The sequence below is a fragment of the Ovis canadensis genome, chromosome 15 (genome assembly GCF_042477335.2).
Source record: "Ovis canadensis isolate MfBH-ARS-UI-01 breed Bighorn chromosome 15, ARS-UI_OviCan_v2, whole genome shotgun sequence".
Taxonomy (NCBI): Eukaryota; Metazoa; Chordata; class Mammalia; order Artiodactyla; family Bovidae; genus Ovis; species Ovis canadensis.
The window spans coordinates 43,717,333-43,738,859 of NC_091259.1; the positions used below are offsets into that span (position 1 = coordinate 43,717,333).

At 40.3% G+C, this 21,527-nt stretch overlaps 1 protein-coding gene across 33 annotated transcripts in view; it reads left to right on the forward strand.

Annotated features, from left to right (window-relative positions):
- Positions 1-3,822: 3,822 nt before the first annotated feature.
- The window catches only part of SOX6 (SRY-box transcription factor 6), a 715,111-nt gene continuing 697,406 nt past the window's right edge, over positions 3,823-21,527 (forward strand). For 8 of the 33 annotated variants that reach the window (XM_069554262.1, XM_069554284.1, XM_069554257.1 and 5 more), the window contains exon 1: positions 4,812-5,311. The gene's annotated coding sequence lies outside the window, so the exon portion shown is untranslated. Of the gene's footprint in view, positions 4,665-4,811; positions 5,312-5,565; positions 5,970-7,510; positions 7,804-21,527 lie in introns of those variants that run through there. The other 25 variants (XM_069554258.1, XM_069554268.1, XM_069554273.1 and 22 more) reach the window with 7 other exon arrangements.

A 21,527-nucleotide genomic window follows, 5' to 3' on the forward strand; every position in this document is an offset into this window, starting at 1 on the left:
ATGAAATTTAATGTTATTCTCTATCCATTTAAAGTCCAGGGACAATGCCTGGTCCTTTTGCAAAATGACGTCTTAAAGAACGCAGAGCATTATTCACAGTTTGCTTTTTTGCTTTTGTTGTTGAAACACGAGTTCCGACCTCTGAGGCAGAGTCCCAAGGGCACTGTTATTTGGGAGTTCGGGTTATTTGGTTACACCAAACTTAAATGAAGTGCGATGGGCTGCTGGAGTCGTTGGTGTGTTTGTTATTCCTGTTTAAGGAAATCAATTGCTAAAAGTTTTCTCTGGGCTGTAATTAAAGTTTCCAACTTCTTCCTTTTTGGCTTTTTATACTCTTTCACTTATTCTTCGTTTCAGTAAAAGTTCTCATTCTCCGTGTTTTGGAAGACATTTATATTTGTACTATTTATACAGTACCTATAAAGCCCTTCCTCAAAGAAGTTAGAACCTTAGGATGAAGTCATGTAGATCTGAATTGTCCTCCCGGCTGGTGTAAGGAGACTTTCAAGGCGAGAATACGAGTCTTTAACAGTCGTTTTGATTTTTGCGTGGGTGCTTTAAATATTAACTTCTCGAGCAGAATTCATTGCGCTCCCCTTCCCAAGTTCAGGGGGACCTCTCTCCAGGAACCGAGAGCGCCTTTCATTTGCCGGTTCGCGCCTCTTCTCTGGAGGTGCGAGGCCAAACTTAGCAAAGCCGAGTTGTCTTTGCTGGTTGTCGTGCGCAGGGACACCCGGACAGCTCGGAGGCAGCGATAGCTGCGGGCAGGTAAGTCTGCTCCCACCGCTTGCCCCGCCTTCCCTCCCTGGTTCCCGGTGCTCGGTGCCGGGCTTCTTGCGCAGCGCGGGGCTCCGACCCCCAGGGAAAGTGAGCCCTAGTGTGCCGGGATCTGGCCACGGTGCCTGGGTGTCCTGGGCTCCTTTCGGAACTTCCTGGAGCCCGCAGGCCAGTGCAGACCAGGTGGAGAGTCCAGCACTTCAACCCTCTGCAGCGCTCTTTGCCTTGCCCCCTGCTCTGTACTGCAGCGCCTGTGGCTTGAAAGGAAACTCTTAGGGCTCACTCCCGCCCCCGAGGGCCACGTGTCAACCCATGCACAGCCTGAAGTGCGGCATCAAGACCCCAAACTTTAGTTTCTTTCCTTTAGGGATTAATGTTGCGATTGGCTCGGGATTCCGCCTTATCAATCTACTTTGGTTATCAGTTTATTAGATAAAATCTAAAGAGGATTTCGCCGTTCCTCCTCCGAAGGTCCACCGCGGCCCAGTGTTAGGGCCTTGGACGCCGGAGATCTTGATAATGTCGCCTTTTTTTTGGCCTTCTGCCAACAGCCTGTACCTGGTCGGGGGAGTCTGTCTTATTCCCCAGATTTCCCAGTGCTGGGTGATTTAAAGAACTCATACGCTGGTACTTGTAAAGCCAAACTTACCACAACTTTGAGAAACCCAAGTCGGCCCCAGCGTTTCAGTCTGGGATGTTTCACCTCTATCGGTGGCTCTACCCTGAGAATTCAGGCTTTGGGACTTAAAATTATCCCCTCTTCTCTCTGCTTTAACTCTGCAGGCATTTAGGAGGGGTCATTCAATTTGCCCTTTATAAGATTTCCAGAGAATTTTTGCTCCTGTAGTTGAGTTCCAGGGCCAGAGAGAGGCTTTGGAAGGACAGCTGGGCCAGGCCACACTCATTCACAAAAACAAACTAAAACAAAGACAAAATCAAAACCCAGAAGAGATTTGACTCTTGTCTAGTATAGAAACACCAGTCTGGGTTTGCCCGTTGGGCCTCTGAGTCAAGGAGCACTTCTGGGAGTTTTGGGACCAGGTGTGAAGGAGCTGGCAGGAAAGGTGCCAGGCATTCTTTTCACTGGCTTCTAGGCTCTGGCCTCACCAGGCAGATTTTTCCAGGCATGAAGGTCTCTGTGGGTGAAAGGGACACAAGATTTCTGGTTGGGGACTGTTGTCCTCTCAGCCAACAGTCATCAAGTCATTTTAACTTGCAGTCTTCAAGCTTCCAGTCCTCAAGCATCATCTTTCCCAGCTGGGATAGGAGATGAGCTATTCCTATTAGTGGGGCTATTCGTTCTGTCCCACCAACCCTAGGTGCTCATCCCGACCCTTATTTCTATCCTTTTCCTTCTCTTGTCTGGAGTTTATATGAAACCAAACATGGAGTATACTTTAAGAAGCCAACATATGACTAACAGACATCTCAGCTTGGTACCTCTTCTGCGTTTACTTACTTTCTCCATTTTCTTCAGTTAGTGGAACAAAGATGAGGTTTTCTCCTCTGTATCTTTTATCACTTGATCTGTGAAGGTCTTCCTCAAGTTGGCAACTTTAGATTACATGAACTTTTTTATTTTTCTAGCTCTAATTCCCAACTCCTCTCTCCTGTCCTTATCTTCTTTCACAAATTCCCTGCTTATGTAATGCCTCAAAGTGGCCCTCTCATATCAATTTCTACATAGCAAGGACCTCACTTCCACAAATCTCTGTAGGTTTACACTGATCGTGTCAGAACCCGTCTCTTAGCTTTTAATCTTGATGTAATTTGGACTTTCCACTAACTTTAGTTTCTCAGATCTATTTCTTTGGGCCTGGCTTAAGGCAGGCCAACATCACCTTGTGCACACTGGCTGCTTGTTAGCTCTGTGTCTGCTGTTGTCAAAGCTAGTGTTCTCATCTATTTCTTTTGTTCTGTATCTCTATTACCTGACATCATGATTATTCTCTCCCCTCCCAGTCCCCCAGGTTTTTTTGCACTGAGATAAAATTCCAGGTCTCTGTTCCATTAGGCCACCCTATACCCTTCAAATCTTTTATCTACCCTACACACCCACATCAAAGAGAATCTTTAATTTGTGTAGATTTTTTTTTATGGGGGGGTGGTTAAACATAATTTTCTCTATCTGACTTACATGTTTTTGCAAAATGCTGTCTCGGGTGACTGAAACTCTTCATCTTTTACAGCTTCCCAGCCACCCATCTTGAAATTGTTTCTCCAAATTTTTTCCTCTACAAAGTTGAGGTAATACACATATATCACCCACCCAATTCTGTGTAACACAAACTTAACCCTATAATAAATGTGGGACTATTTAGCTTATCATTGTAAAGGTATAATCAATTTTTTCCTTGGTAGTTTGTACATGTTTTGTTATTCATAATAATTTTAACCCATAAACTCCATATTCCACATGGCCTCCAGAATATGGCCCTCTACATATGTTAAGAATCTCCTGTATCAATTCCTTTTTCTTTCAGTTGCTCTTCCTCCATCTTTTAAAATAAGGTCCTTTTCCTCTATTTACTGAAATCCTGTTAACCTGTATGTTTCCATGATCTCTGCTTCCTGCATCTCTTTCTTCACTCTCTTTTGATTACTTCTCTTCATCCTTATTATTTATTCTCATATTCACCTTCCTTTCCTTCTTCTTGGTCTGCTTTAGCCCCTGTTCTTTCTCTTCTCTGTTTCTGCCATGACTCACTTCTGTGGTCCAGTGCTATATCTCAGTACGTCCTAACATTTAGCCCATTCCTCATCCTCTTCACATAACTTTTTCAAAGCACAGACCACCATCCCTGCATTTCCTCTCCCACCTTCTTTCCTCCTTTTCTCCAGTTTGCTCCCTTCTTTCTCCCCAGTTGTCTACCTTTCCTCCTCTTCAGTTTGCCTTCATCTAGACTCCTCCTTCCAACAACTCCAGCCCTAATAGCACTGCTGGAGTCCTTTACTCCTCAGCCGTTTTCTCTCCACCTAATACTTGTCACCATTCCCCTCTGACCTCAACTCTCCCTCTTCTTTGTCGCCTTCCAATTCTCTCCTACTAGTCGCTTCTCTCTCTCTTCTCAGGCGCTTTCTCCAATTCCAACCTCCGCTCTCGCCGGTCTCTGCCCTCTCTCTCTCCGGCTCTCTCTCCTTTGCCTCCGCTCTCCCCTCCTTCTTCTTCTCCCGGCCCTCCCCCTCCCTCCCAGCTTCCCTGCCTGGCTCGCTGCCTCCCTCGCCTCTTGTCTCATCTTGCCTGTGTTGTCTGGGAGGGGAGCCCTGCCTCCTCTCCCTCGCTCAGATCAATGCCCTGGCCACTCACTTTCTGATGTTGCACGACGGGAAATGCTTTGAATACTTACGACATGGCCGCTCACACTGATTGCCAAGATTGACAGCACTAACCATCGCCTTCACTTGTTTCAAGGGGGAAGCCCCTAGTCACCCCGCTCTGCGCGCACCTCCCGGCACCCCGGCGGCAAACTTCTGCGGGTCAGCGTTCCCCCGCTCCGGGCGGGACACCCCCGCAGACTTGAGTTAACGGGCTTAGCCGGCCGCGGCGCTGGGGGGCTCTGCTCTCTTGCTCCCCAGGCTGAGCTAATTGACCCAGCAACGACTCCCCTTCCTTAATTTTTTTTATTTGTATCTTTCCCTTTTTTCTTTAATGCCATTTACTCCCGCGGCGCAGCGCACAAGGAGCCCTCCCGTGCGGTACCATCCTGGAGCCCGCCCAGGTAACCGGGACGGAGCGAGCGATCTAGAGAGCGAGGGAGGCAGAGCGAGAGCGCGCGGCCCATTTGTGAGCTACCTGTTGGGGAGCAGGAGAGGGCAGGGGCAGGAACCCCGGGCCCGGCCGCCGGTCCCCAGCGCCTTCCGCTCTTGCCCTTCCGGGCAGCTTCAGGGTTAGTTTCACTGAGCTGGGACTGAGGGATTGGGGTCGGACAAGAACTGAGTGCGCGGAGCCCCGCGAGGGCGCGGGTTGCCGGGAGCCACGGCTGCCCAGCCCCGGCGGGTTTCCGTACTTGGCTGGGGAGGGGAGGGGGGGAGGAGGAGCGGGAGGAGGGCGCTCAGTGGGGCAGACGCAGAAGTGGGGGTGGGGGGGTGGGGGAAGAGTAAAGGCTGAGAAAGGGGCCCGAGCGTCTGCCGCTCGCTGGTGGACGCGCGTATCCCTAGGATGCGTCCCCCTCTCGGAGAGTTGTGCCTTGTTCCGGAGGCGGTGACAGATCTGCGTGGCGGGCTTCTGGTTTTCTTGCCACCCCCCTATCCCCAAAATCCACTCGGAGAAAACACATGTTGTAGCTGTAGATAACTGTGCGTGGGACACTAAGGCAAAAAGGGCAGGAGAGAGAGACAGACAACGCAACCTTTGACAACAGAAAGCTGTTATCGCCATCCTAAGTATTCGTCCGGAAATCTGTTCGCCCTTTCGGCCCACCTTATTCCTCCTCCGCCTCCCCGTATAGATACTCTAATCTATATAACTGGGAATGTTATGAAAAAGAATCAGGTGGCTTAGAGAATGAATTTTTAAGTCTTCATGAAGTTTGAGGTAGGTATTTCATTGAAGTTTGCGCCAAGTGTGTGATGGAGGAAGCTCGTGTGCTTGCGTGTGTAGTGTTCCCTCCCCCCCCCGTGTGTGTGTGTGTGTGTGTGTGTGTAAGCATATTCGTTTGTGCTGTGTGAGGGTTCAGATGGGACCGCTGGGTGGAAAGGCCCTTTGTGCCCACAAGAGGGCAGCATCCTGAGGGCTTTGTGAGCGCTGTATCTCTCGTTATCGCCGTAGGCTTGGGTTTGAAGAAAGTTATATCGAAACTTTCAAACTGATACCACATCTTATTTTGCGATATTAAAAAAAAGGCATAAAGAAATTAAGAAGGAAAGAATAGAAGCGAAGAAAGAAGAGAGAAAAAAAGAAAAGCAGGCAGCCAGCCTACTCCGGGAGAGTCCTAGTCACACCAAGACTAGGGGGAGGGCTGTTTTAATTGTGGGTTTGGCCGACTGACGACTGGAGTGCCTTCCTCGGCTGTCTTAGTTGTAGCCGGAGGTCATGTAAATCGACCTTAAAAGAATGCATAAGCCATAAATTAAAATAAACCCTCACCCAAGGGCTGATCCATAAGTAGACAATATCCAACCTGGACAAAACAAGCTTCCCTCACGAGCCGACCTAAACTGCATCCCCCTAAAGAATAGAGACTAAATGCAAAGTAAGTTTCCCAGCGAATATTTTGTTTTCTTGAAAAGTGTTGGGGTGATTCGCCGTGTGACTGCGATGTCGCAGTTTCCCAGAGCGCTTCAGTGTTACCCAGGCTCGGGGTGCGGGAGGTCGGGAGGACCTGCCGGGTTTCTGGGCTTCCTAAACGCTACCCCCACCCCACCCCCATTTTGGTTTGGAAACTTTGGCTATTTGTGGGGTTGACGATGGCCGAGGGTGGGCGAGAGTCTAGGATCTCCTCCGCGCTGTCTGCCCGCGTGAAGTTTACCGGGAGGAGCTCAAAGAAAACCCGGGTCGCTAGAAAAGCAGCTCGCTCCCTCCTCCCACCCTCATCCCAACGCCGCTCCGCCGCAACTTTCGCGGGACCCCGTGCGAGTTGCTTCCAGTTCCCTGCGCTCTCTCCCTTCTTCCCTCATCCTTCATTTTTGGACGTGACTTTGAATGATCTTTTTAGGAATAAGCAAATCGAATTCCGAGACAATCCGAAACCCAAGCGCTAATCCGTGGCCCTCTTTTCCCTCGGACGCTCTGGCGGTGGTGCCGGGCCGGCGGGGGCGCGTGTGACGGGGCCGCCCAGCCCTTCCCGGAGCCGACTCGGCCTCGGAGTCCTCGCTGCAGGAGCACAGTCGCCCGCGCGTTTCTTCCCCTCCTCGCGTCCCTGAGCTCCGCCAGCGCCCTCCGTCCTTCTCGGCGCCCTGCCCGGGCCCCGCCGCCCGCTGCCCACTCCGCAGATCCGCAGAGATCCGCCGCTCTGGGGCTCGGCCCAGGCCCGGGGGCGGTGCTGCCACCCGCCCGGGGCCCAGCCCGAGCCTGACCGCTCCCAGAGGGAGCTGCTTTCTTCTCCTTAAAGGGCCGGGCAGAAAAGGGAAGAGGCTTGTGCAAAGGTTGCCGGGGTTGCTCGGGCGCCCAGAGCGGGGCTGCGGAGGACAGATTAGCTCCGTTTCCTGGGCTATTTCCCGGGCGCTCCGCGCAGCTTTAAGATAAAAAGCGAATTGGTGTGCTCGGAACAGATAAAAGGTGGTTGTTGCTGGAGTGTTTTGAGGTTTTTGTTTTGTTGTTTTTTAATTTTTTTAAAAAAGCTCTCAGGCTGACCAAGTTTGAAAACGTTCGTATGAACTGCCAGATATTGAATGCTGCCCCTTATTTGGGGACTAAAAATAAGTCTTCGACTTTGCTGGCATGGGCTGTTAGCGAGATGGGTTGTCCCCGGCTGCTTCTCTGTGTGTGACCTCTTCGGAGTCGAGATGGCCCAAAGCCGTTGCTGCGGCAAACTGGGCTGGGCTCCGGACCTCCCGTCACACTCAATGGGGCGCTGGGATGACGTCCGTGTCCGGGGCGCTTGACCCCGGCGCGCACTCTTGCGGCTGGCTGGGCTTTTGGCTCTGGCCGGGTGGCCCAGCCAACAACCCAGTGGAGTCGGGATGTGAGAGTGCCCCCTCTCCCTGCCTCCCTAGGGTCTCCTCCCTTCTGCCCTGTATAGTCACATGCCTAGGTTTCTCCCCGGTCCCGAGGAGAACAGACACAGCCCCGCCCAGTCTATTTCTAGGAGGTGAGTTTGGTGAATAAAAAGGTCAAGTGGTCGGGTCCGAGAACTGATCCATGGCGAGGGGGGACAGGATGGACACCTGGCAAGGACCGCCCCTCCTGTCCCCCCTCCCTCTCCCCCGGTCCGTCCAGCTCACGACTGGCCTCCGCAGGCCACATTCTTGCGCTAAGTGAGAAAATCTGTGGGAAAAGCAATCCCGAACCGGCCAAGAGCCGGCGAAGCTGATCCTGCGATGGCATTTTGTTTTGAACAGTTGCTGAGGTTGACGTTTCCTCATAAGGTAAGGTGTCACTGGACAGTCGGCTGCCCAAATGCCACATGTATAATTAGCCTGCGCACTCAGCACCTCGTCCCGGAGGCCCATAGGCACGGGCTTGGCGGAGCTGGTCCACTCAGCACCGTTCCAGGCTACAGGATTCCCGTGGGAGGGCCGAACCAACCAGGACAGCCTTCGGAGGCCCTGGCACTAGGAAATACTGTGACAGTGTAGTCTTGTCTTTCTCTCTCTCTTTCTACTTCTCGTTTCTTCACTAGTTTTCGGCTGAGGGCAGCCTGCTGGTTAGATAGACAAACCCGACAAGCGGCAGGGTGAGTGCTGAACGAGGAAAAGGGATGCAGAGTAAATCTGGCACTACACCTACTCTACACACTCTGCCCATGGGGGAGGGCTGCTAGTGCCCTTCAGTCTGTACTATCCCGGTGGGACTAGCGCAGACTTGGCGTTGTTTCCTGGCTTGGGTAGGGGCTTCAGTTTCTAGTTGGATTGTTCACCTGTTCTGTGCTTCCTCCCGCACCCGCCCCAGAGGTCTCAGCAAATAGCTGTGTGCGCTCTGATTGCAGTTTCTCTTTCCCCCCTCCAGGCCTAGCCACTTGGGGCTGCTGGTGTTCACTGTGCGCGCGAACCTGTAAATAATCTGCTCTCTGCCTGTCTCACTCTTGTTCAGCCTGGGGTTTTTAGGAGCAGTGCCCTGTTCTGTTTGTACCCAGACTGGTGCTTGAGCTTCCTGCCTAGCTTTCTAGACCCCAGCTTCAGGTCATCTTTAGTCTGCACTCTCTGGAAGAGACCAGATGTCTGCAGTCATGAACATGAGCTTCCCCCTATCACCCTGTGCAATAACCATGGAATTCAACACTCAGCATTAGACACTTTCATCACTCTCCCTTCTCCCCTTGTTTCTAAGCCACTCAGATATTCCTGATACCTACTAGAAGATTGTCTTTACTTGAAAACAAGCAAACATCTTAAACCTTCCACAAATTCAGTGGGATAGAGTTAGCTTGTCTATGGCAGCAAGGGTGTACTTTTCTTCTAGATGGTGGGGAAGAGGTTATTTAGTTGCATTTACTTTTGATTGAATCAATGAAATACTTTATTTTATTACAGCAGGGAAAAAGTTATGACTGATTTTTTTTTTACTGTACCAGACCATAAATATATTATCTATGTATATTTGAGTGTATCTTCCTGAATACACATATGTAAGTGCATGGGCAGTAGGCCAAATGGCATGTAAATTTTTTTCTCCTGCATTTTTGAAAACCTCATAAATCAAGAAAGATTGTCCCTTTCTAAAACAAGAACAACAAACACTCACCAAAAAAAAAAAAAAAAAAATCCTTTAGACTCTGAAAGCAAGTAAATGTGCACTACACATATTAGATCTAGCTTATGACCAAGGGCAGTAAGTGACCAGGATCTAGACAAGTGCTAGGTCATTAATTCCTCTGGCAAACTAGTATCTTCTGTTGCTTTTCTTGTATCATTGCCACCTCCTTTTTCCTTGGTTCTCCCACCATATTCTTTTTATAGTGGCAAAACTAAATATTGTTTATTGTATTTATTGTTGTTCTTAATTTTTATTTTGGAAGTAATAAGGAGGAACTTTCTCTTGGTATATATGTATTCTTGAAAATGCAAAATAAATTGCAAGTTTATTATTACGGAGCATGATACAAGCTCCTGTAGTAGAATACTGTGTAAGCACAGTGCCCAACATTATACTACAAAGAAAGGTAGATGTAAAATAATTAATAAAGCACTATCAATATATATATCTTAAGTTGATTCTGTAATGGATTCAGTAACTGAATATCTAGAAGAAATGACATTCATATAGTCTGCTGGACATTTTTTCATTAGCAGTAGAAAGATATTTTTCTTAGTAAGGGAAAAGCACATATTTAAAATGTTAACTTATCTAGCAAATCTTTCTCTTATAAGGCTTTAACAATGTATTGCTTTAAATATATAAATGATAAATTTTGGTGGCATTATTGAGATTTTATGCTGTTTCTATTTGACTTCTTTTAGGAATTATTAGTTTATTGGTCACTGATGAAATTGTTATACATATCTATCTTATATTGAAGAAACTAGTGACATTTTAAAAATCCTCTTTCAATTAGTATACTAGATACTAGAGTAGATGAATTTTATTTTTACAAAGTTTAATGTACATTGGCTTTAACCCTTACTTTTAATATTTTCTATACTTTTCTGTGTTGTTAGGTTATAAATCTCTAAGTTTGAAAGAATTCTCTTGTTAGTGAGATAATTGATATATACCTTTTCACTATTTACAAACAGCATTCTGTAAAAGTATAGTAGAGTACAATTAAAATTTCAGTTGTTCTAAGAGCTATTTGTTTAAATATAGTTTAGGGGTGCATATATATCAATTGGTGTTTTTGAAGTCAAGTGAAACATTCCATCAAGCTAATGTGCCTGAGAGTACCATATCAGGCACAGACAGGTACTAGAAATGATAAAACACAGATAACATTCAGCAAGATGATTTGCAGATGGGATGTATTATCTGCTGTCATGAGGTTAGATGGGTCATATTACTGTTTTTCAAAAAAGTTAATCTAGGTTATTTCAGAATTATCAAGGTATATGAGATGTAATGAGAACAGATTTTATTATAAAAACTTGCTATAAGAATGAACAAATAGTTTTGCTTTTTAGAACAGAAAATGGACTCTCTTTGCATTTGGATTGCTTCTTGTTTAAGAAATATAACTCTCCCCTATTATTTTTTTTTCCTAACAATGAAAATAATATATTGAACATTTTGTGTCTTTATCCTGTCCTCGCATTTTCTACTGACTGTCCCCTGACTATCAATATACTCAAGTAAAACAAAAACGAAAACAAACTGGTACTCCAGTATAGTCTATGAAAAGCAGTTTTTATTAACTGTTAGCACATTTTAAATGTATAGAATGTCATTTTTGCTTGAGGTTCTTCAACTGTGATCTGAAAACTAATTGTTTTGATAAGTCATATCAGAAACTTTAATCATTCTCTCATTATATACTCATTATACATTTATACGAAGTGTGTTTTCATTTTTCTTGTTCTGTGGAAGAGGGTAAAAGTTTTTCAGCTAATCGTTTTGTTTATACTTTTAGTCAAACTGGAAATAATTTTAAATTTGTGTTATGGTTCTTAACAGAGCTTTTCAGATTTAAATATCCATCGTCATAATTTGGATAAAGATATCAATTGAGAGTGTAGGTGGAGATTGTAAGATGAAATATCAAGTGAGTCTGCTATGTATTCTTTCCTCTGGAAAAGGCTGCTGGTCTGTTTTTCCTCAAATCTGTGGTAGTCTCAAAAAAGGGACCTCAAAACCCTAAAACCTCAGAGAAACAGTATCGATTCAGTTCTTAACTGCAAATCCTTCATATCGCTGCTCAAAATATCCAACTTTACACTAATATTAGCCATTCTTTTTATAGTGACACCATGCTTAGTAAAAAACTTCTAAGCACTGAGGTCAGGTGTTGAGATTGGATTCTAGTTTATTTTTTATGAATCAGATAAAGATTTCTGTGCATGAGACCATATGTGAAGATGAGAGAACAAGAACATTTCCATATCAAAGGCAATATATCTGAGGCTGCATGGTAATTAAAATGCAGTGGTTTGGACTCTGTGCACTAGCACTTAAGCAGAGCATTGCCGGGACCTTGTGCATCATGCAGGCGGTTGCCTCTTGCATACTTCTTGAAATACACTTATAATTTTGTACAAACATTTATGCCAGTCCACACTTTTCTGTGGATAATTTGTATTTCATCCAAACCATTCAGAGTAGAAGTTATTTTTTGAGCTACCCCCTCATTATGGCTTTTGTGCATCAACTATTTTTATTCTAGTTGTTTGTATTTCCTTTTACCAGAATGATGGCTTGTTTATATTCAGAATCTCTTCTTGCTCCTCTAAGACCCCTTATATATCACTCATGTTTTACTATTCACTCAAAAAAACTTTAATCTTTAGTAAAGATGTGAATTATTTCCTGAGGTTAATTGTAGATGCTGTTATCTATTGTAAACTAGTAAACTACGTAAAATCAACTGCCCAGTTATTTCTATTTTATAATGCCAATATGTTTAGTAATCCCCGCTATATTGTACAGTACATAATATTGGAAAAATCCTTTTCAGAATAGTAAAAGAATTCTGCAGTGTTCTTCTTTACCTTTTAAAGGCATGCAAATGCTTAGTGGCATTCTCTTTCATACTACTTCAAGTGAAAAACAATTATTTGAAACTATAGAAATCTTTCTTTATGTAAAGAGTTATCTCTGCATCTGTAGGGAGACATTTGAATTTATTTATAAAGAACTAGGTTAGCATTGTAACCTGTAGATAAGATAGTGGAAGAAAAAGTCTAACAATCGGTAGTCCAATGTTGTGTATATTTTAGAAAATTTGCATCTTTGATAATTAACTTGAATTTTCTGCTCTGTAATTTTCTAGATTTTCTATTTCTGTATTTGCTCTCTTCCTATGCATGTGGTAAGGAATTCACTAGTATATTTTACTTACTAAGCTCTTCTAGTCTATAAAGCTATTAAAAGATTTTTCTGAATTGAAGCACTATGTATTGAAGAAGCCTAATATGATATTGTGAAATCCTTTAAGAGTTTTTATGTTTAAACTATTTTGGATTAAAATTACTTAAATATATTTATTTGATGCTTTTCAACGATGACATGTATAAGTAAGCATAATAAACATAAGGTAAATTTAAAATTCTTTATATGATATGCATATTAGTGTCTGCAAACATTCTGTATTCTCTCATTTCAGGTTCTCCCTTGATCTCTTTCTTCTCTGAAAATCTCACAAGATAAATCTTTAAAAGATCTATTATCCTTTCTTTGTTCAATAATTTGTTGTTTCTACTCAAAGAGACAAATTGAATTGTCTATCTTTAATATATCCATTCAAAGGCAAAAATGGACGTTAGTGCTATTTGTGATTTTTGACTTCACTGAGCACAATTTCTTTGCTTCTCTGAAAAGTAGTTCTTTAAAATTTGACAAAGTTAAAGATGCTTTACTTTCCATGACTATGCAAGCACAACATGTGGAAAAGCAAAAATGCAACAAATTTTTAAAAATTGTGTTAGTTTCTATTGTGCAGCAAAGTAAGTCCGTTATACATATACATATATCCACTCTTTTTTAGACTCTATTCCCATGTAGTCATTACAGAGTACTGAATAGGGTTCCTTGGGCTATACAGTAGGTTCTTATTTGTTATCTATATTATATATTAGTAGTGTATAAATTGGGAGATTGGGATTAACATATACACAGATTATTTTTTTAAAACTTTCTATTTTGTATTGGGGTATATAACCAGTTAACAACGTTTTGAGAGTTTCAGGTGAACAGCAAAGGGACTCACCCATGCATATGCATATATCCGCTCTCCTCTAAACTCCCCGACACAGATTATTTTTTAATGACAAACATAGATTTCAAATGGGACTCATTCTGAGGCATGGTTGCAAATAGTTCCTTTTATACTTTACAAACAGATCATTGGGCAATTTGATTGAGTACTTATTAAGTTCTGCATATCCTGAAGGGCATTTAAAAAATATATTATTTTCTGCTCTGCAGCTTAAACAAAAAGCATTTCTTTTTGGCTGTGCCAGGTCTTTGTTGCTGTGCACAGGCTTGTTTTCTAGTTGTGGTGGGAGTGCTACTCCCTAGGTGCAGTGTGTGGGTTTCTGGTTGTGGTGACTTCTCTTGTGGGCACAGGCTATAGGGACATGGACTTTAGTAGTTGTGGCGCATGGGTTCAGTAGTTGTGGCTTGAGGACTCTAGAGTACAGGCTCAGTAGCTGTGGTGCACTGGCTTAGCTACCTTGCAGCATGTGGGATTTTCCTGGACCAGGGATTGAACCAGTGTCCCCTGCATTACAAGGCAGATTCTTAAGCACTAGACCACCAGGGAAACCTGAAGGGCATTTTTGAAGTCACAAGTTTTTACTTTTTAAGAACTGATAGGTGAGAAATTTAGGCACATTTGTCATGGTGCTAAGCAGGTCATTGGTAGAAGTGGAGAAGAATGCTCCTAAATAGGGAGAGAATAGTTTGTTTTTCTTTATTGGGAAAGAAAGGGCAGGGATGTTATTATTTTCTCAGGAATAGTCTCCAGCTAAACCTGTGGTCATTGAACTTTCTATATAGGAGAACTCAGCTACCCCATCTACCCTGAGTATATGCATGGTATAATCTCTCACCTTATGTTTCTTCATCTCTAGAATGAGAGTGATAATAATACCTACATCATAAGGTTATTGTGAGGATTAAATGAGGTAAATAAATGTAAAGCACTAAGCTCAATAGCTAACACATGTTATCGATTACTGTTGAAGTGGTATTGTACTTAGAATTATACAGATCTGGCTTCCAATTTCAGCTTTATGTGTACTTTTTGTGTAATCTTCTCATATTATCAATTGCTTTTCCTTTTATATGAAATATTCACAGTAATACATGCTCCTTTCTTTCTTTCCTAGAGAGAATTATTCATTAGTAGTTTTGCAGATTTTGGGTAGAGTAGTGACTAAATATAGAATTTGAATGTCCGGCTCTCAAATTTGAGAATATTCCAATTCTAAGGGCTAGAAGAGATTTTGAAAGGTCATCATTCTCCCTACTCCAAGGGTGTATTTCTCCATTCTGATCAGTTAAGAAACTCTCTTATTATTATTTTTTGGCAAAGCCAACAAAGAAGGAGATTTTATAATCTTCTTTGGTTATGTGTTTCAGTGCTTAACATTTGGAAGTTCTGTATGTCAAAAATATACATCTTAATCAACTTTCTTTTGCTTTGATTTTAAGAAAAAATGGGAACACATTCTTCATTTGAATGCCAGACCTACATATGAAAATATCAAAATTAAACTTGAAATTTTATTTCTTGAATCTTTTCTTTGAAGTTTTATTTCCTTAACTAGTTGTGTGACCTTAGAAAAGATATGCAACCTCTGTTGGTCCCCATTTCCTAATTAAATAATCCGCCCCCCCCCCACCCCCCGCCTTGGCTGTGTTGGGTCTTAGTTGCAGCACCTGGGATCTTTTGTTGGGGAACTCAGGCTCTCTAGTTTCACATACAGGTTTAGTTGCCCCAAGGCATGTGCGATCTTTGTTCCCCAACCAAGGATGGAACCTGTATCCCTGGCAATGGAAAGCATATTCTTAATCACTAGACCACCAGGGAAGTCCCCCTGATATTTAAAATGGGGATTGTGATAGAAGTTATCAGATATGGTTGTTGGGAAGATTAAGTTGTTAGATAATGTATATAGAAGTGCCTAGAACAGTTCTAGACAACTGTTAGGATAAATCGACAGTAGTTATAAGTAATCAGCAGTAGAACCATGGCATGAAAAGGGCCCTCAATTCTCATATGTTTTATAGAACTCAGTTTTCAAAGTGCTTTCATATTCATTGCCTCATTCAGTAAAAGGTATACAGGGTAGATAACCTTACCAATCATACTGTCTAACTTCCTACTTGATAGGAATAAATGTTTCAATTGAGCTTTGCTTCAGGATATTATTCACTATAAACAAAGCTGTGTGTCATAAATTAGGGTTGGCAGTTTTGACCTTCTTTCTCCCCCCAATCTCTTTTATATAATGTCAGTGCTCATTTATTTTATCTTCATACTTACTTCCAGAGCCAAACCAGTACTGCATTTCCATATACTGAATGTAGCTGAACAATACCATGTTGATCAGAAGCATTAAATGTCAGTTTTTATGTCTTTATAGAGATTATATATGTTAGACATTATATATGTCTAGACATTATAATGTCATATATATTAGACATTCTATATGTCTTTAAAAAATTAGGGAATAATTTAATTATAATAGAATAAATATGGCAAATTTGAAAGATGACACTGTTTCAATCACCCTCTGTGTATTTTCGGTCTTTTAACCTTCCTGAGGCTTTCAGTGGCTAAGTCAAAATATGGGTTTTATGAAGGAGGATTAATAAAAGGATACTTAATGGTGAAAAGATGAGAACCACTTGATTGCATGATTTCAAAGATGAAAATGCAGCATTGATCCTAGTGAAGAGTTATGAGTATATGTAATTCTATGCAGTGTGCTAGTTGCTATAATGGAGATATGTATAAGAGCAGAAGTACCTGTGTCAAGGAAAGCTTCTAGTAGGAGTTGGCCTTTGAGCTGTGTCATAAAGGTTAATTAGGAATAAACTATTTGAAGTAGCATCCTGAAGAGCATTGGACATGAAGGAAACATTTGATGGTATTATTGACTATTTTGTAAAGCATTTGATACCAAAATGTTTCATGTTTGTGTCTTTGTGATTTTAGAAAGGCCTTGTCTATCATAAATGTGAAGTGGCCATAAGCCAGCATCTTTACCTCTGGTGATTTAACCTCGTAACTTCTCTTTCTTAGCTTAGTTTTGTGGTCAGTTTTGTGAGTATATTTTAAGGTACAGAGAAGTTTTTCAAATTATTGATTCCTTTGAATATGTTGACTAAGTATTAAAATTAAAATAAATGGCTTATTAATATTTGAGCTGATGATCTGGACCATAACTTAACAAAATCTTGTATCTTACACTGTAAGATTTTTTTTTCTTCTAATTGGTCATTATCTTAGAGAAAGGGAACTATCTGGAAATTTTTAGATCTGGTTATTTCTGAGTTTTCTAACTATCAAGTTGGCATATTCCATAATTTTTTTTTTTTATTGAGGGATAATGTAAAAATAAATGAATCCTCAGAGTGATTCAAAGTTTTGGGAAAAAATACAGATTATTATTATACAGTGATGATGGTGAACCAGTATCAGTACCAGAAATAGTAGCAGCAGAGTAACCACTCTCTACTCTTGATAACTTTCAAATAGGGATGCTAAATGTACCCTTTATAGTTTTGTAATCTGGGGTCTCACGTTTTCTAATAATTTTCTGAATGCCTTTACTCTGAGCTACAAGCCTTTGCTGTTTTTGGTTTGGAAGTTTTCTGGAGTTTAGTAGCTTGTTTCTCTAAATTAGATACACCTATTGAGATTTTGCAGTTTATATGACCTTGTAACATAATCACTTTCTGAAAAGGGCCTTATGGTTACATAGGCTGGAGAAGTTATGGCCCTCTTTTCAATGGCCTTAACCTGTTGTTTTCCTTCCTATTGTTTTGGTGTGCTGTAGACTTGAAGTGTTGATAACAGCATGAAAAATATGATGAAATCTCTTCATTAAAAAGAAAAGCTCTGAAGCTGAGTAAAGAAGAGGAAAAACAATGTGAAAATTCTATAAAACAATTTAGTCATATTAAATTAGTTATGATGCTTAAAAGAACATTTTCCTTTAGGACTTTCAGTTGAGTTCTTTAATAAGAAACAAAAACTCAAGCAAAAAAGAAAATAAAAACTGAAATAATACAGCAACTGAAAAAAGTTTAACAAACTTGGAATGTAGCACACTAGTTAATTGAGTCTCAGGCACATTTTTTATTCTGAATATGAAGGTCCAAATACACACTGGAGGAAAATTGGCCTATTTTAAAAATTCTTTTTTTTTTTTTACATTTGTTTCCATTTAATCAACTTCTGAATTTTGAATTTACAAGTAAAATATAAAATGATGCTAGCAGTGGCTTTGAGTTTGGTTCCTTTTTTGTTTTTATTGAAGTATAGTTGATTTATAATGTGCCAGTTTCTGTTGTACAGCAAAGTGACTCAGTTGTACAAATATATACATTCTGTTTTAAAATATTATTTTCTATTACGGTTTATTTCAGGAGATTGGATATAGTTTATTTTAAAATTTCTCAAGTGTAGTCCTCTCCCACTATAAAGATACATACTGAAAATAGATATATTGAGGTTTAAAAAAGAATTTTAATCTTGGAACCAACTAAAATTGCATCCTATATTTAATTTTTATTTTAATATAAACTCTAAGACATTATTAGAAGAAATTTTCGGCTTTTTTGAGGTTAGACCCTTTAAACTTTTACAGACAATAGTTCAGAGAATACCTCCATTTGTACTCTTTGTATACATTTGTGTGATTTACAGGTATGCTAAGGTAGGGTTATATACCCCAAATGCTTATGTGTATTAAATTACATAGTCAATTGTATGTAACAGGCTTATTTTCTCCAAAGAAAATGTATATAGCAACCTACATTGGGTGGGACTAGTGAACTTGGCAACTCTTAATTCTTATGTATGGCATTGCAGGGAAAGAATGAAAAATACCTCCACTTTTAATTATGACACTTTGGGACCTTTTCCAAAGCACTCATCATAATTAGTCATGTCTTAGTTGTGAAGTTTTGTGTCTAATTTCTTCAATTATGTCCACGCAGAAAACTCATTAATGTTATCAGGAGCTGTGCAAGTAAATTATATGTGAAAATATATATCCCTTCATATTGTATGCTGATTTTTTTTCTTTTAAATTTTGTTAGCACCACTTTCATGTCTTTGGATTTTTCATTTTCCTTTTTGATCTATGCCTACACTGGCTTCTATTAAAATCTCAGTAAAATAGGATATTTGTATCAATGTCCTTTAACTTTTATGAGGCTATGATTATATAGTTTTTACTTTTGCTTATTTCACAAATTTGTATCTGAGGTAATTTAAAAACAGAAATATAATTTTATTATATTTAGTAGGAGGGGCATTAAATTATTTGATCATCCTAAATTGTTTCAAAGGAAGCTTCTATTTAAGACTATTGCTACTGCATCTTAAAAGTAAATAACTTTGATTATTGATAAAATGTTTGTTTGAATGTCATCACATAGCATAGCTGGTGGAGGCCTGGTGTGCTGCGATTCATGGGGTCACGAAGAGTCGGACATGACTGAGCGACTGAACTGAACTGAACTGAACTGAACTGCTTGTTTAGGGGTGAATGTAGCAGTTTCAGTAGCTGAGGTGAAAAGATCATAATTCAAAATGTATAAGGAGAGAAGGAAATACAAATCTTAAGTGGCTGGGACAGCCTTAGGGCAGCTGGGCAGTACTGTTGGTAAAAGTAAGGCTGGTTGAATTCCTCTTGACAAGATAAAAATTTTGCAGCTTATTTGGAAGAACTTCTGATCTGAGTAGTGATCTTCAAACTTTTTGGATAGAGCATATCACCAGTGAAGTGTTTATGAGCATGTGCCCTAATACATGTCCATATTTGTTTAAACTTACATATATGTACTATTGTGCTAGTGTATGCTGTAAAACATTTACAATAGATATTAAAATGAAAGATATATTGATAGAATAAATAATATCTTAAAACTGTGGTCCTCCCAGTTCTATAATATAATATAATATAATATATTGTTATTTTTTATAGTTTTAGTTTAATGCTTGGTGATAAAGTGATTGAATAGTTTGGTTCTAAGTTCAGGTTTCTTTGCTACATGGTTTTAATGCTGCCACAGCTAAAACTGATAGCTCAGAAAGAAAATATATCCAAATTGAAGGAGTACATTATTGTTTGCACTTAATGTGATACTAACATTAATCCTTTACACAAAGTATGCAGAAAGTTTGTTAAATTGTTGTCTAGTAAAATCTCTCTTTTCTCTCATGACATTCATTTGTTTTTTACCATATTTCTAATAAATGGGTTAAAAAACACATTTGGAACTCTTTGTAACATCATTAAACAGGTTAGAATACGCTGTTGCCAATTTTAAAATTGAAAACAGATGAGAGTTTTTGTAGGTGATAGGCAAAATACTTTTGGTAACAAAATCACACTATGATGGAATCATTTCCAAACGTATGTTTTTAAAATACATTTGTAATATATCTGTTTTTAAAATCATTTACTTTGTCATTTGATGAAATATCACCTTTGCCTTAAAGAGAGTTAAGTTTGTATGATGTTATGTACGTATGCGGGCTTCTCTGGTGGCTCAGCAGTGACGAACCCGCCTGCTAATACCGGGGATGTGGGTTCGATCCGTGGGTCGGGAAGATCCCTTGGAGAAAGAAATAACAATCCATTCCAGTATTCTTGCCTGGGAAATCCCCTGGATAGAGAAGCCTGATGGGCTTCAGACCATGGGATAGCAGAGTCTGACAAGACTTAATGACTAAACGGCAACAGTGTATGGGTGTATGTATCTGTCTGTCCATCTGTCTATCTAGTCTAGACTAGCTATTTGCTAACACACTCACAGCTACTTGTCATCACTGAAAGGTTAGCACATTGGTACACTAGTTTTTTGGTTCCTTATGCTTAAGTTTGGAAACTTTGTCATGAGATAAGCAGCAGAAACTGTGGGTAGTGCCAACAATTCTCCTGGTCACTCCTCATCTCCTTTCGAAGCATGTAAAGATTTTACTGTGTTTTGTAGGTCTATTTTTAAAAAGTAATTGCACCACCATGTAGTACTTGGTTTTAACATTTTGCCTAAATTGCTTGCCTATGAATAATACAGTTACTTCATTGTGTTATATCTGTAATCTTATCCCTAATTTTTTCCCTTTCGTCCTATCAGGGCAGTCTCTTCACCAGTAGTTACACTTAGTCACTTTCTCCTAAAAATTACCTTTATTTAAAAGAGCAAAAGTGTTGAATTTATATCTTTTTTGGTACATATTTTGGCTACTCATTCAAACATAGCACTTTGCCTGTTGAAGATCATGAACAGAGGCATGTTCAAAAATATGTACATTTGTTATCTGAAAACCAAGCATTCTACATGACATTAGTTTCTTTTTGAGAGTGACAGCCATGTTTTCTATACAACTTTCAACATTGTTTTTGGTACTACTCACTGTCCAACCCATGAAGACATCATTCAGATTGCATTCTAATTAAAATGGTTACCCAGAGATGTGCACTGTGGCAGATCTGATTTTTTAGCCCAGAAATGTTCTTATTAATAAATGTTGCCATACTGTTTTCTGTATATTATTTTTAGCTATTTTTATAGCAGTGGGAAGAACAAGAACTTTTCTAATAGGGTGTGACTTTTTGTCTTTTGTAACTAAGGAATTTCAGAAGAGGTTTCTAAGCATTTAACATTAAGTTTGGTGAAATTTTATAAAACATTGGATTGAGTATTGTATGATTTTAAACATTATTGGAAAAATTACGGTAAGTATAAAAATTTCTGTCTGTATGCTTTGTTTTTAAATGTCTTACTGATTTTAATGGCTTCATATTACTATTTAATGTCTCAAAGTACAATAGGGTAAGGTCCACTGTTGATGATACTAGGTGTAAATCTATACTTAAATTATCTTTTTGATAAGTTAAAAAATCTTGGCATGTTTCTTATCAGATCTTCTTGGATCATCATTGTTTCATCCTGTGATATGGCCACTAAAAGGCTACTACTATGGTACAAGTGTTAGCTTGGTCATGGTATTAACCTCAAACTGTGGTTTCTTTGAAAGGATCTTTTAAAGCCACTTGAACATTTGTTTAGGGTTAATTTAGTTAAAAGCTGAATAATATCATCAATAATCAGACTCCTCTTTTTCCTTTGGTACAGGATATGACATATTAATCTTTGACAATCTGTATTTAAATTTAGGCAAAGATTAGTTTTTTTCACTTCTTAAATGAATAAATAAACACCTGTCTATTTCTATAGTGTACTCCAGGGATGTGTAATCTTACTTTGGAGACCACTGAAATGAAAAGCAAATGAGAAAGAAGGGTGAGTGTGTGAT